Genomic DNA, 15701 nt, shown 5'->3' with positions numbered 1-15701 from the left:
GGCCTCAGCAGCATCCTGTATAACTGCAACGTAACTCCCCAATTTTGATACTCAGTGAAATACACTGATTAAGGCCAGTGCGCCAAAAGTTTTTTTCACTGCCCTGTCTATCAGTGAATCAACTTCCAGAGAACCATGCACCGAATTCCAAGGTCCCTCTGTTCCACTACACTCCTTAGGACCCAACCATTCACCATGAAAGTCCAACCTTAATTTGACTTTCTAAAATGCAAGAACTTACACTGATCAAAATTAAAATCCATTTGCCAATTCTCAGCTGACTTCCCCAGCTGATCAAGGTACTGCTGTAATTTCTAAATTTGTGATAATCTTCCTCACTCTCATGATGCCGCCTATTTTAATGGTGTCTTCAAACTTACAAATCATATCTGTACATTCTCATCTCATTCTCCTAATCATAAATATATGTAATATGCAGTGGTCCCAACACCAACCCCTGAGGCATTCCACTAGTCACAGGCCTCCAGTCTGACCAGCATTGTTCCAGTATTCCCCTCTGCTTCCTACCATCAAGCCAATTTTGTACCTAATTTGCCAGGTTCCCCATATTTCCATGTGATCTAACCTTCCAGAGCAGCATAACATGTGGAACCTTATTGAAGGCCTTACTGGAATCCATATAGACTACGTATAACACCCTGCCCTCCTCAACGTAACTTTTTTTTTAGATTAGATTACTTAGTGTGGAAACAGGCCCATCGGCCCAACAAGTCCACATCGACCCGCCGAAGCGCAACCCACCCATACCCCTACATTTACCCCATTATCTAACACTGCAGGCAATTTAGCATGGCCAATTCACCTGACCCACACATCTTTGGACTGTGGGAGGAAACCGGAGCACCCGGAGGAAATCCACGCAGACACGGGGAGAATGTGCAAACTCCACACAGTCAGTCGCCTGAGGCGGGAAGTTACTGGTCACTTCATCAAAGAACTCCAACAAATTTACGAGTCATGATCTCCCATGCACAAAGACATGCTGAATTTGATGAAGGGCTTTTGCCCGAAACATCGATTTTCTTGCTCCTCGGATGCTGCCTGACCTGCTCTGCTATTCCAGCACCATTCTAATCATACTCTGAATCACATTCTGTCTTTCCAAATGCATGTATATCCAATATTTCAGAATCTTCTCAAGTAACTTACCCACTTAATTTTAGGTTTACTGGTCTTTAATTCCCAGGTTTATCTTTGTAGCCTTTCTTGAAGAAAGGCACATCATTCGCTACCCTCCAATCGTCTGGGACCTAACTTGTTGGCCAGTGATGATGGAAATGAGCCAACCAGGGCTCTCGCAATTTCTTCTCTATCCTCCTATCCTCCTGCAGTGTTCCTGAATATATCTGGTCAGGACCAGGAATTTTTAGAAATACTGCAAAGTCTGAAAAATTCGTCTATTTATTTCCGGCACAAACACCAAAAAGTGAGAAAGTGGCTCAATGATGGTTAACATCACAAATTAGAAAATGTATTCATCATAGGAAGTGGTTTCAGAAGAATTCCAGATATTGTGGAAACCTGGAATTCTCAGAAATTAACAATCCAGAAAAGGAAGACCATGAAACTGATAGGGAAATCAAAAAGAGAACGTGCATGCTCACGAACAGGAACACAAAGATTGCATCAATCTACGATCTATATTTCAAAGGAAACAAAATAAAAGTAAGGTCAAATGTGGAAATTTGTAATTGGGAGAGGAGAGGTTATTGTGGAGAACAGGGAAATGGCCAAGAAAACAACCAATTACTTTGCGTCTGTCTTCATGGAGGAAGATCCAGAAAATCACCCAGTAATACCAAGTGATCATATCAGACTTCTGCAGCTAAAGACATAAAGTCAATTCATATCAGTAACAAGGTAGTACTTGAACATGTAGCTGGATTGAGCATTGCTGACTCTGACGAAACAGATGTATTTCCTATCAGAATTTCAGAAATAAATCACCAATAGTAATATTAATTGTACTATCGATGACTGTTTTATTTTCCTGTACATTCTGCAGAGACTGGAAGCTATTCTGGATAATTGGAAGTTATTAAATGTGATCCATTAGATGAATGGAAGGAATCCAAACAGCTACAAAGGGGAGAATAGATAATGTGGAGAACTGCAGACCTTGACATCTGTAGGGAAACTATTGGAATCTGTTACAGAGGATGTGATTTTTGATATTTAGAAATTAACAGCAACAATGGAGAGAATCATGCATTTCTGATAGAGATATCATACTTGATAAACTTTGGAATTGTTTGAAGTTGCTTCTTACAGCATAGATAATGGGGAACCGGTAGAAGTGGCATGTGTTGGATTTGTGGAAGGGTTTCTACAAGAACTCAAACAGTGAGTTTATAAATGCAATGAATGTGAAGAGTATTTGGAGGAATATATGTAAGTGGAAAGTTAAAGTTTGGTTCGCCTTCAATTATAAGAGTCAGAACATTGATGTAAAGACATGTTGAAGCAGCTTCACTGCGTGTTGGTTGGACTGTGCCTGGAGTATAGTGTATGGTATTGGTGACCAGATCTCAGAAAGAATATACTGACCACAGAGGAAGTGCATTGGACGTTCTCCAGATTAATCCCTCATCAGGTTGCCTGATGAGGAAACTCGGCCTATGTTCTCTCCAGTTTCAAAGAATGAGAGGTGAGTCACTGTAAAACTTAGAAACTTCACAAAGCATGTCACCAGTTGGACATTAACAGACTGCTTGCCTGGCTGTCTAATCTATAATCAAGGCAAATAACAGCAGGATCTGGGATAGGCCATTTACATCTGCAATAAGAAGTAAATTCTTCATTTGGAGGGCACTGTCTAACACAGGGGCACGGAAATCTCCTGGCAGGGCAAGATTAGAGAGACTCCCCAGATATTCTACAAGTGTGGCATGTGGAACAGAATAACCAGGGAACAGGTAGGACCTATTATTTTCTTGGATTCCTATTCCTATTCCTTGGATGCTGCCTAACCTGCTGTGCTTTAACCAGCAACACATTTTCAGCTGTGATCTCCAGCATCTGCAGACCTCATTTTTTACCCGAAGATTTTAACCCACTGCGAATCCTCTTGCAAGGATGCCTTCCTTGAAGAAGCTCTCTTCCTCCCTCTACAAGGATTTCAGTGAGGAATTTCCTATTCCTTGGATGCTGCCTAACCTGCTGTGCTTTAACCAGCAACACATTTTCAGCTGTGATCTCCAGCATCTGCAGACCTCATTTTTTACCCTATTATTTTCTTCCGAAGTTGCGTCCAAATCAACTTAGTGGTAAGAGACAGAGAGTGGTGGTAAAAAAACTATTTGGGTGACTGGAGTCTAGCGTCCAATGCAATTCGGAGTTAAAAATCACCAACCCCAGGTTATAGACCAACAGGTTTATTCGGAGGCACGTGCTTTCAGAGCACACAACCACCTGATGAAGAAGCAGCGCTTCGAAAGTTCGTGCCTCCGAATAAACCTGTTGGGCTATCACCTGACGTTATGTGATTTTTAAACTTATCGTTTGTGGCATTCATAAATGATGTAGATGTGAATATGGAGGAGGGTGGTGAGTAGTGTGATAAGTAAGTTTATGTTAGACACAAAGATTGCAGGAAGATACAGATGGAATAGCCAGATGAGCAGATCAATGGTAGATGGAATGTAACCCTAATAAATATGAGGTGATACGTTTTGGAAGAAGGAGCCAGACAAGGGAGTACTCAATGTATGGCAGCACACTAGGAAGCTCAGAGTCTGCTTCTCAACACATCACTGAATGTGAATGGCGAGGGCAATACACACGGTGACAAAGCATAGCGGACAATAAACATGGCCTTTATTCATTGATGCATAGATTATAAGAGCTATGTGGAACTTTGGTTTGGTCAAGATGGAATACTGTATGGAGTTCTGGGAACCACATTACAGGAAGGATGTGATTGCACTGGAGGGGGTGCAGAGGAGATTCATCAGGACATTCCCTGGGATGGAACATATCAGCTATGGAGAGAGGCTGGATAAGCTCGGGTTGTTAACTTTGGAGCAGGGAAGGCTGAGGTGGATGTGATTCAGAAGGATAAGATTACGAGCGTCATGGTCAGGGTGTATCGACAGCACTGTTCCTTTGAGTCAGAGGGCCAAGAACAGGAGAGCACACTGTTAAATTGAAGGCATTGAGGTTTAGTGAGGACTTGAGGATTGCTTTTTTTTAACCCAGTGGGTGTTGGGGTCTAGAATGCACTTCCTGAGAGGGTGGTTGTCACAGGTAACCTCACAATTGTTAAAAAAAAACCATGGTTGTGCCCTTGAAATACTGTAACGTTGACGGCTATGGATCTTGTGTCAAAAAATGGGATTAATACTGACCGTAGTCTATTTCTGATGGTACAGAGACTCTGCTACTTTGATTGTATGGCTATGGAAGGTCAATCATTGAGCAACTTAAGACAGGAATTGTTGGGTTTCTGAAGAGTATAATTACAAGGTTTATAAGAGTGAACTCTTACAAACTTCTAAAATATATCAATGGTAAAATTAAGAGGGAAAAAAGGTGCAGCTTTCTTAGTCTGATACCAGAGAATTGAAGACAGGAAAATAGCCGAACTGTGGAGTAAATACTTTAGTTATGTCTTCACAGAAGAAATCAAAACAAAAAAGAAATCTTCCCAACAATTCTAGGAAACTTTAGTCTGGTGAGAAAAAGGAAATATAATGAAATTAGCAACTACACAGCGTAGAGAAAGTATCTGGACTAAAGGTAATAGGCATAGATAAAGTCAACAGATATTTATGAAATGGGAACCATATTTGTGAAAGTCATTTTTAACAATATTATTTGGAAGCAATCAATGCAATACGATTGGATTTTCAGAAAGATTTTAGATACGCCCCAAGCTTATTGTGCAAATTTGTATCCTATAGGACTGGGGCTAATATACGGTCATGGTTTTAGAATGGGAGAACTAGCAGGAAACAGTGAGCAGGAGTAAAACAATATTTTTTTAAAGAGTCGAAGGCTTGAATGATATAGCAGGGTTCGGGGCTTGGGACCCATTTATTCCCAATACACATCACATATTTAATAGAGGGGATCAAATGCAACATTCCCAAGTCTGCTGATGGCACTAAGCAATGTCAGATTGTGAGTGGGTGAGGAGGATGTAGAAAAGCTCCAAAGTGATTGAAACACGTGGCATGAATGGGCAAATATGTGACAGATGACAAGCAATGTGAGGTCGTGTACTTTGGTTGGAAAAATAGAACTGTAGCCTATTATTTGAAAAGGGATTGGTTGAAACATGTTGATCTATAAAAGAACTTAGGCTGCGCTTTTATTTTCCTTCCGCACAGACCTGCAAAAGCCATCCTGGGCAGTGAGTTCCGAAGCCATAAGTTAATTTTGGGAATATCATTGGCACGCTGACCGATGTACACAGACCCACCAAATGGGTGACTGTAACATTGAAAAGAATCTGGATCTCCCTGTACACCAGCCACTGAAAGCAATGTTACAGGAGCAGAAAGCAGTTAGGAAAATAAATGGTGTGTTGACCTTCATTTGAGGAGGATTTGAGTCCAGGAGTAAGGTTGCCTTACTGCAGCTGCACAGGGCCTTGGTGAGACCCCATCTCGAACATTGTACAATATTGTGTGCAGTTTTGGTTTCCTTACCTAATAAAGGACAAACCTGCTGTTGAGCGAGAGCAGTGAAAGATGACAAGACTGATCCCTGGAATGACATACTTGTTGTGGGAAGCAGAGTTTGTGTTGACTGGGCCTGTATTCCATAGGCTTTAGGAAAATGAGTGGAAATCACAGTGAAAAATACAAAGCTCTGATAGGGTGAGACAGATTGGAAACAGGGATGATAAGTCCCCTGGCTGGGGCATCTAAAACAAGGGCCCACAGTATTAGATACTGACAGGCCATTCTGCATTGAGATGAAAATAAATGTCTGCACTCAGAGACTGGTGAACCTTGACAATTGTCTCCCAAATTAGTTTGCTGAAGCAAAGGCACTGAATATAAATAAGGATTTCCAGACACTAAAGTAATGGAGAGAGCAAGAGAATGGTGTGAAGATAGGTCAGCCATCATTATAACCTGTTCTCTGATAATGCAGTAGCTCTGTTTCTGTGCCACACTGTATTCTAGAAAACAGTGCAATATAAATAATAGGGCTTATGGGAAACATGGGAGAAGGGTGAAACCCACTCACCAAAATATCAGTAAAGCACACACGCTCACACGTTCTAAGTAAATCTTTAAATCATATATTGTAATGCATTAGTACAGTAAATGTAACACTTTAACACTACAGTCATTGGCTATAGCCCTGTACCTTTCACCAAGCTCTTCAACAAAAACCGCGATAGCCAACTGACCACGTGATGCCCCCACAGAATTCCAGTTCTCCCCAAGCTTCTGTCCTCGGTTGGAAATAAAGTCCCTTCTAAATGTTGACCACAATTCCCAGTTTCAGGCTCAGTTTCAAGGCTTGCAGAGCGGATTGCATTCCTGTTTTAGCTGACCACACTGAGGGTGCATTTTGGAGGCAGAGGATCCCGAGGCTGAATTTTGCTGTTCAGCTAGTGCCTGAGATGGAATCACGTCACAGTGAACAGGAGCTTGGTTAATAAAAGAAAGTTCCGCAATGCACTAATCATATTACAGCCAAATTGTATTTAATAACCATGCGTTAGAGGAGAGCTGTCTGTATATTGAATGGAGCAGCAATATTTGTGGACTGAAGGGATGACAGCAGTTCCTATTTTATATTTCCAGATGTTCAAACATATGAAGGAATATGAACACTGTGAGGTAAACCTCATTTCTCCATTAGCTAGAAAGGGGGAAGGCTCAATATGTTGAATGGCCTACTCTATTCCCGATGTTTGTCTGCAGTCTGTGGGAAAGCTCTGTAAATGTTGTCACAAATTCTCAGATATTTGGAAGGAGGACTCTGCAATGTCGTCAGGACTATGTTTCGAATTCCCAAATTCCAATATTGAGGCTGGTGCTGGGTGTTCTGTCCAGGTTAATTCTTTAATACCCCGGAGAAATTGATATAATTGAGTGTCTTGCTTGGCCTTTTCAGAGACCATTGAAGAGTTTTTCACATGTCTGTGTGTCTGGAGTCACTTTTAGGCCAGACCAGGAAAGCACAGGAAATTTACCTGAAACTACATTGTGGAAGCAAATTCGTATTTACAATTGACATTGACTTCAGTGTTACTATTACTGACTCCCGATTTTAGATCACAATGTTTTATTAATTGTTATTAACTCCCACCAGCTGCCTGAGCATTAGCCTGGTCTGGATTAGTAATCCAGTGACATTTCCACAACAGCACCATCTCCACATGGGACCTGTCGGAAACCACACTGAGCAGGATATTTCCGTGCTCCTTGACAGCTCTGTCAAAAAGAACTCCCACCAATTTGGCTTTTGTGATGGGACTGAGGGAGTGGTAATTGGTCAGATCATAATTATTACTCTCTTAAGTGACTGGATATAGTTGAGTAATTTTCCACATTGCCAGGGAGATATCAGTGTTGAAGCTGGAACGAAACAGCTTCCCAGGGACATGGCTTGTTGTGCAGCACAAGTCTTCAGTCCTTTTGCAGGAATGGTGTCAGGGCCCTTTGCCTTTGTCGTATCTATTGTATTCAGCTGTTTCTTCATGTCACGGGCAGCGAAGCAAATTGGTTGAAGACTGGCATCTATGATTCTGTGGGCATCATGATGAGGGTGAGGTGGATCATCGACGCAACACTTCTGGCTGAGGATGGTGCAGATACTAAATTCTTGTCTTTTGCGTTGATGTGCAGAGCTGTTCCGTTATTTAGGATGGGGTTAGTTCTGGAGTCCACTTCTCCAGTAAGTTGCTACATAGTGCATTGACATTCATGACTGGATGTGGCAGAACCGCAGACTTAGATCTGATCTGTTAGTCTTGGGATCATTTCTCGCTCTCCATCATATGTTAGTCCTGCTATTTGGAATGAAACCAAGCAAGTGCAGTAAATTTAATGGGTTGTCATCACGTTTAGGTTTCCATGGGTCTGACCTTGGCATGTTCACCCACACTCGTCACTGAATCATGGAAAGACGGGACGGTATTGGTAGACTGATGGATGTCGGGGATGGAATCGCGTAACAGTGAACAGGAACTTGCTTTATTTGAAAAAAAAGCATACAATTCATGAGCAGCATTGCAGTCAAATCATGTTTAATAAACATGTGTCATCGAAGAACTGCCCGTATGTTGAATGGAGGAGCAAAATTGATGGATAGCAGGGACAACTGCAGTTCTTATTACATATTTCAAAATGTTTAAGCATATTAAGGGATATGAACACTGAGTGAGGAAAACTGCATTGCGGAAATTTTCTCCATGAGCTAGAATGGGGATGGCTCAATGTGTTGAATGACCTCCTCCTTTCCCGATGTTTCTGTGCAGTCTGTGGGAAAATTCTGTACATGTTGTCACAAGCTCTCAGATGTTAGGAAGGAGGTCTCTGAAGGATCAACAGGCCCATGTTTCCTGTTCCCTTTTCTGATAATGAGGCTGGTGCCAGGTGTTCTGTCCAGTTTTATCCTGTAAGACCTCAGAGCAGTTTCATATAACAGAGTGTCTTGCTTGGCCGTTTCTGAGACCATTGAAGAGTGTATCACATGGCTGTGTGTCTGGAATCACTTTTAGGCCAGACCATGAAAACTCAGAAGATTTGCTTCCTGAAAGTACATTGGGGAAAGAAATTGATGTTTACAATCGACATTGGCTTTCGGGTCACTGTTACTAACACCAGATTTTAGATCTCGATATTTTATTAATTGTTTTTAACTTCCACTAGCTGCCAGAGCATTAGCCTGGTCTGGATTAGTAATCCAGTGACATTTCCACAACAGCACCATCTCCACATTTGGACCTATCAGAAACCACACTGAGCAGGTTATTTCTGTGCTGCTTGACAGATCTGTCAAAAAGAATTCCCACCAATTTGACTATCGTGATAGAACTGAGGGGGAGAAAATTGGTCAGATTCTAATTATTCCTCTCTTAGGGAACTGGGCATAGTTGAGTAATTTTCCACATTGCCAGGGAGATGTCAGAGTTGAAGCTGGAGTCCAGCGAATTGAACTGATTGAAGATTGCCATCTGTGATGCTGTGGACATCATGGCGAGGGTGAGGTGGATCATCAATGCATCACTTCTGCAGATATACATCTTTGACTTTTACACCGATGGACAGGACTGTTCCGTTACTTCGGATGGGGATATATCTGGAGTCTTCTCCTCCAGTAAGTTGTTCAATGGTCCATTTATGGGTGGATGTGGCAGGACTGCAAATCTTAGATCTGATCTATTAGTCTTGGGATAGTATCTCCCTCTCTATCAGATGTTAGTCCTGCTGTTTGGAATCCAAACAGTCAAGAGCTGTAGCTTTAATGGTTTATCATTACGTTTAGAGCCACATGTTTCTGACTCTGCCATGTTCACTCCACATTCATCAGTGAACCACAGAGCAGCTTGATGCTCATGGTAGACTGGTGGATTATTCTGGGTAAAAAGTTACAGCTTGTGATTGAATACAATTCTGCTTCTGCTGCTGTTGCTGTTAACTACAACATTACATGATAACCCAGTTTGAGCTGCAATTCAATTCTACTGACTGTCCCCCAATTCACACCGAGGCCCATTCACCCATCAGTCCTGTACTCAATGGCCTAACCTGATTTCTGATGTGGGAACACTTCCATTTCCATTTTCTCATTCTGCTGAGGTCTCTCCCTGGTGTCCCTCCTGCAATTTGTTGCATTACTCAAACACTTTAACATATTCATCAGAATATTTTCCTTCCCCGCAATGCCATCTTCTGTGTTTGAAGTGAATGTGTTTCCCTCTGTTTGCCTCCCTGACCATGATTCAGAGCTCCGTAGTGTCAGTGATGCCAACCGTATGTAGTTTCAGAGCCAATGAATTTGTGCACCATGCGTTTTCGTTCACTTCCTGTTGTAAGGCGCTCCATGCAGGACAGGACGTTTGAGCAGCTTTGACACACGCCTTTGGAACCTGTTCAGAAACAGAAATTGCTGAAAAAACTAAGCAGGTGTGGCAGCATCTTGTGGAGTGAAAGCAGAGTTGATCTTTCGTGGTCCAGTGACCCTTCTCCAAAGCTCCCGGTTTCTCCAGCAATTTTTGTATTTTTATTTCCAGTATCCGTAGTTATTTGTTTAAGTGAAAATTTGTGCTGTGTCTATTCATTTCTGGAGAAACTCAACAAGTCTGGCAGCTTCTGCAGAGACAGAGAAACAGTTAGCATTTCAAGCCCAGTGTGACACTTCTTCAGAATGGAAAAGGATTGGAAACTGGAATTTTTAGTTCCTTGAGAGAGTTGGGGGATGGATGACAGGGAAAAGAGGGTGTGGCAAAAGTCAAACGGGCTTTTAGCAGTGGTGAAGTGGAAGATAATGTAAAATGGGTTTAACTAAGGTGTGAGTAGGGGAAAGGGTTCTCTCTATTGAGTGCAAGATAAAGACACAACCGTACAAGGGCATAGTGAGGCCAGGAGGGAGAATATTGACCATGTTATATTACACAGATCTGACCACAGATATGTTTTCAATGTTGAGATCATCACCCTCTTCAGGCAAAGGATTTCAGGTGTTTGCCTTCTTATTGGCACTGGTAAGAGTTTCATTCTGCCTTAGTATTATGACATGGAGTAAAACAAATCGCAGTATGAAGTTTGGGATGAGTGTTGTTTATCTGTCATTTTGAATATTGTTTCAAACCTGCAGTGCTTATTTTTAAATGCTTGTTTTTGAAGTTAGTATCAGATGTAGTGTAGGAGGTTGAGGGGGTGACATTATAGAAGTTTATAAAATCATGAGAAGCATGGATAGGGTGAATAGCCAAGGTCTTTTCCACAGGATAGGGGTGTTCAAACATCGAGGATGTAGCTTTAAGATAAAAGGGGGAAGATTTAAATGGGACAAAGGGGCAACCTTTTCACTGAGAGAGTGATGGGTGTACGGAATGAACAGCCAGGTGGAAAGTGGTAGATGCAAGTACAGCTACAACATTTCAATGACATTTGGACAAGCGTATGAATGAGAAATGTTTTGAGGCATATGGGCCAAATGCAAGCAGTTGGGACTAGTTTAGTTTGGAAAACCTGCTCAGAGTGGACAAGTTGGACCAAAGCGTCTGTTTATGTGCGATCTGACTGTATGAATCTAGAAAGTGAGGGAAAACGAAGAAAAGATATGATGTAAGCAAATTGGCAAGAAATTATAAAAACAAGTAGCGTGAGCTTTTCCATGTATATAAAACAATTTCAAGATGAGCGTGTGACCTTAGGTAGAAATGAAGTAAGGAAAACATATTGTGGACATTTGGAGAGTGTTATTACAGAATTGGCTAGAGGGAACAGGCGGGTATTTCACACCAGTATTTGACATCATTCCACACAGAGAAGGTACTGTAAGTATTTTAATTACATAATCAAAATGGTACTACGAGGGAAGTTCATGAACTGTCTCCATCAAAAGAAACAAGGTTTTAAACAAACAGATAAGACTAAGGGTAGACAGGTCAGCAGTAATTCATGTTTGATTTTAATAGATATGTTTACCAAGTGACTGGTGGCACTGTGTGAAATATTCCATAACTCTCTGGATTATAGGTGCATTCCAGCGAAACTGGAGACACTCCAATGTGGTGCCTGTCTTCAAGAAAGGATCAAGACAGAAAGCAGGAACAATTTAGCTGAACCATTATTGCTGGGAATCTGTCAGGATCTGTTATTAAGGAAGGAATTTACGGGCATTTAGAAAAGCTTCACACAGAGTCAGCATGGTTTTGTGAAAGGGGATCTATATTTTGCCTGTAAAATCATGTAAAGTTTTTCTGGCGATCCCTGAGAACGTAAGGGGCGGATTGATAAAGGGAGATTAGTAGACACGAGGCTTCACAGAGATTTTCACAAGGTATCACAATATAAAAGTTCTTACACAAGACCAATGACGGATAATGTACTAGCATGGAATGGCGATTGGTTAACCCACAGAAATCGGAGAGTCAGGATTCATCGATCTTTATGATGAAGATGTAAACTACTGGAGTACAAATATTAGTCTGACGGCTTCAGTTATTTACAATCTATATACCGATAGCCTGATGGTGAGAGCTGAGCGCAATGTACATCTGAATTTGCAGATGACACGGAGAACGAAAACACAGGTTGTTACTTAATGAAGAGGAGTACAAAGGGATTGGCGTATTCCTGTGTATGAAACATAATGTCAGCATGCTGATGCGGCGAGTAACTAGGTTGGTTCATTGGTTCAAATCAGTGACTCACTGCACTGGGCAGGCCCCTGGTGCAAACTCTCGCCCTTTGAGTTGCTGCTGCCGATGAAAAACAGAAATATCAGAAGCGAAACATATCTGAACTGCTCCCAATGTCATCATATCATTAATCAGATAAAGAGACAGAAAATAATCTCAGATGATTTTTATGTTTATTTTCTCAGGGCAGTGAGTCTTTGTAAATCTCTTTTCCAATGAGTATCGGAGGCAGAGATATTGAATATATTTTTCAGGCACAGATGGAAGGTTCATAAATAACAACAAGTGAACGATTATGAGGCAGGAATGTGCAGTGTGGGGAAATGCTGCAGGGTAGGAAATGACACTGATTCAAAACATCCAGGAATACAATGCAAAACAAAATTATAATATAGATAAAAATTTAAAATGCAACGGTGACAGAATACAGTTCCAAAGGATCATAGGGCTGCTCTGTTATGAGAGAGAGCCCACTCGGGGTGGTTTACTTTGAGGGTCACTGCATCTTGGGTGATGGGGTGAGGTTGAGAGAGTGTCCCCCTTATGGTAACCTCTGTCAGTGTGGGGAATGGAACCTGTGCTGTTGGCCTCCCTCTGCATCTCAACCAGTCGTCCAGCCAACTGATTGGGAGACAGTGTAACTGTTACAGTCAGAAACAGTCAGAGACAAAGGGCTAGAGAAACTTTCATAACAAGGAAATAGGTACAATTCAGATAACAGTCTAGATAACAGCTGAGAATAAAAATATTCTCTGCCATAAATTAAATTTTATAAGGAGATAATTGTTTAGAAGCTGTCTTTGGCTGAATACAATAAAGTGAGACAAGTTAATTAAGCAGAATTATTCATTGTAATTTGGTATTGTTAACTATAAATACGTGTATACATTGACTAGTCTATGGAAAATATGCTTATCATTATGTAGAAGTATAGAGTTGATGGAATATATTGTTTGGAGAGTGCATTCCCATTAGAAATGCACTTGAACAGGTGCTTGAAGATAACTGGGGTAAAAGTGCCTGAGTGCTGTCTGGTCAGTGACAGGAACCCAGGGGGTTGAAAGAATGAAAATTCCTCTAACATGGAGATGAGAAAACCATCAGTTCAGCTGCGATCTTATTGAATGCTAGAGTACATTTGAAGGGCAGAATAGCCTCATGATGGATTTGAATTGTATGTGATTTCAAAAACATACATCTCTATTCCTCCCCTTGTGTGTTACATATATTGGCACTGGTATTTTCCTGAAAATTGGAATTGTTTGGAACATTATCTGGAACATTCCATAATCAGCATTCTCCAGAATATTCTATCGCCGTATGACGGTAATGAAGAGGGGAGAGAGAGAGAGAGAGAGAGAGAGAAGGAATCTGTTGCATGCAGTAGTGAGTGTTGGAGCATGAGCCTTGTATGGGGGTGGGTGCTATAACAGATATACAGTGAGTGTGAGGGAGCAGAGAGAATACAGTGACCCTTATCCTGGCAGAGCAGGGAAGGTTATTGATGCTTGTCCTGTATTGCTGGACATTTCCTCAGACCGCAGATGCTGCATTGAACTGGGTGGTGAGCTCAGACCATATTCTCTCGGTGGAGCAGGTAACGGCTGTCTGGTGGTGTATTTTTTAAGTCGCGGTATAGTCCAGTTATTGTTTTTTTAACGGCTAAAATTTAAAGTTTTTTTAAGTGCCGAGCGGACCTGGAAGCTGGTGTCGCACTAGCTTACCTGAGAAGGTTTTTTTTGCTTATAAAAGCGCGCAGGCGAGGAACGCGAGGCCCTACAGGGGTAGAGCCTCCCACCCGCCCTCCTCCTCTAACCTAATAATAAGACCCGTTATGGTAAACAGGTAAGTGCTGCATTTTGCTTGTTTGTTTCTTTAGATCTAGTTTTTAAAGTTTACCTGTTAGAGGGATGGCAGCGAAGGCAATGCAATGTTCCTCTTGCAACATGTATGAGGTGAGGGAAGCCATTAGCGTCCCTGCTGATTACGCTTACAAGAAGTGCACCCATCTCCAGCTCCTCCAAGACCGTGTTAGGGACCTGGAGCTGGAGTTGGATGAACTGCGGATCATTTGGGAGGCAGAGGTGGTCATAGATCAGAGCTTTAGGGAAGTAGTTACTCCGAAAGTTATAGAGAGATGGGTGACAGTGAGGGGGAGTGGGAGGAAGCAGCCAGTGCAGGGACCCCCTGCGGTCATTCCCCTCAAGAACAAGTATACCATTTTGGATACTTTTGGGGGGGATGACTTACCAGGGGTAAGCAACGAGGTTCAGGCCTCTGGCATGGAGCCTGTCCCCGTTGCTCAGAAGGGAAGGGTGGAGAAAGGTAGAGCGATAGTTATTAGTCACTCAATAGTGAGGGGCACAGATAGGCGGTTTTGTGGGGGCGACAGAGACTCACGATTGGTATGTTGCCTCCCAGGTGCAAGGGTACGTGATGTCTCTGATTATGTTTTCCGGGTCCTTAAGGGGGAGGGGGAGCAGCCCCAGGTCATGGTCCACGTTGGCACCAACGACATAGGTAGGAAGAGGGGTGAGGATGTTAGGCAGGCTTTCAGGGAGCTAGGTTGGAAGCTCAGAGCTAGAACGAACAGATATCACGTGCCACGTGATAGAGAGTCGAGGTATAGGGAGAGAGAACAGTAAAATGCGTGGCTACAGGGATGGTGCAGGAGGGAGGGATTCCAGTTTCTGGACAACTAAGGTTCTTTCTGGGGAAGGTGGGACCTCTATAAACAGGATGGTCTACACCTGAACCTGAGGGGCACCAGTATCCTTGGGGGGAGGTTTGCTAGTGGTCTTTCGGGGGGTTTAAACTAACTCTGCAGGGGCATGGGAACCTGGACTGTAGCTTTAGGGTACAAGACCTGGAGTGTAGGGAGGTTAGGAACATGGCATCGATCTCGAAGGAGGGTGCCTGTAAACAGGAAGGTGGCTTGAAGTGTGTATACTTCAATGCCAGAAGTATAAGAAATAAGGTAGGTGAACTTGCAGCGTGGGTTGGTACCTGGGACTTCGATGTTGTGGCCATTACAGAGACGTGGGTAGAACAGGGACAGGAATGGCTGTTGCAGGTTCCAAGGTTTAAATGTTTTAGTAGGGTCAGAGATGGGGGTAAAAGAGGGGAGGTGGGGCATTGCTTGTCAAGGATAGTATTACAACGGTGGAAAGGACGATGAAGGAAGACTTGCCATCTGAGGTAGTTTGGGCTGAGGTTAGAAATAGGAAAGGTGAGGTCACCCTGTTAGGAGTTTTCTACAGGCCTCCTAATAGTCCGAGAGAAGTAGAGGAAAGTATTGCGAGGATGATTCAGGAGAAGAGTGAAAGTAGCAGGGTGGTTGTTA

Source organism: Hemiscyllium ocellatum, chromosome 30 (assembly GCF_020745735.1).
Source record: "Hemiscyllium ocellatum isolate sHemOce1 chromosome 30, sHemOce1.pat.X.cur, whole genome shotgun sequence".
In the NCBI taxonomy this organism is placed as follows: Eukaryota; Metazoa; Chordata; class Chondrichthyes; order Orectolobiformes; family Hemiscylliidae; genus Hemiscyllium; species Hemiscyllium ocellatum.
This window is presented reverse-complemented; position numbering follows the sequence as displayed.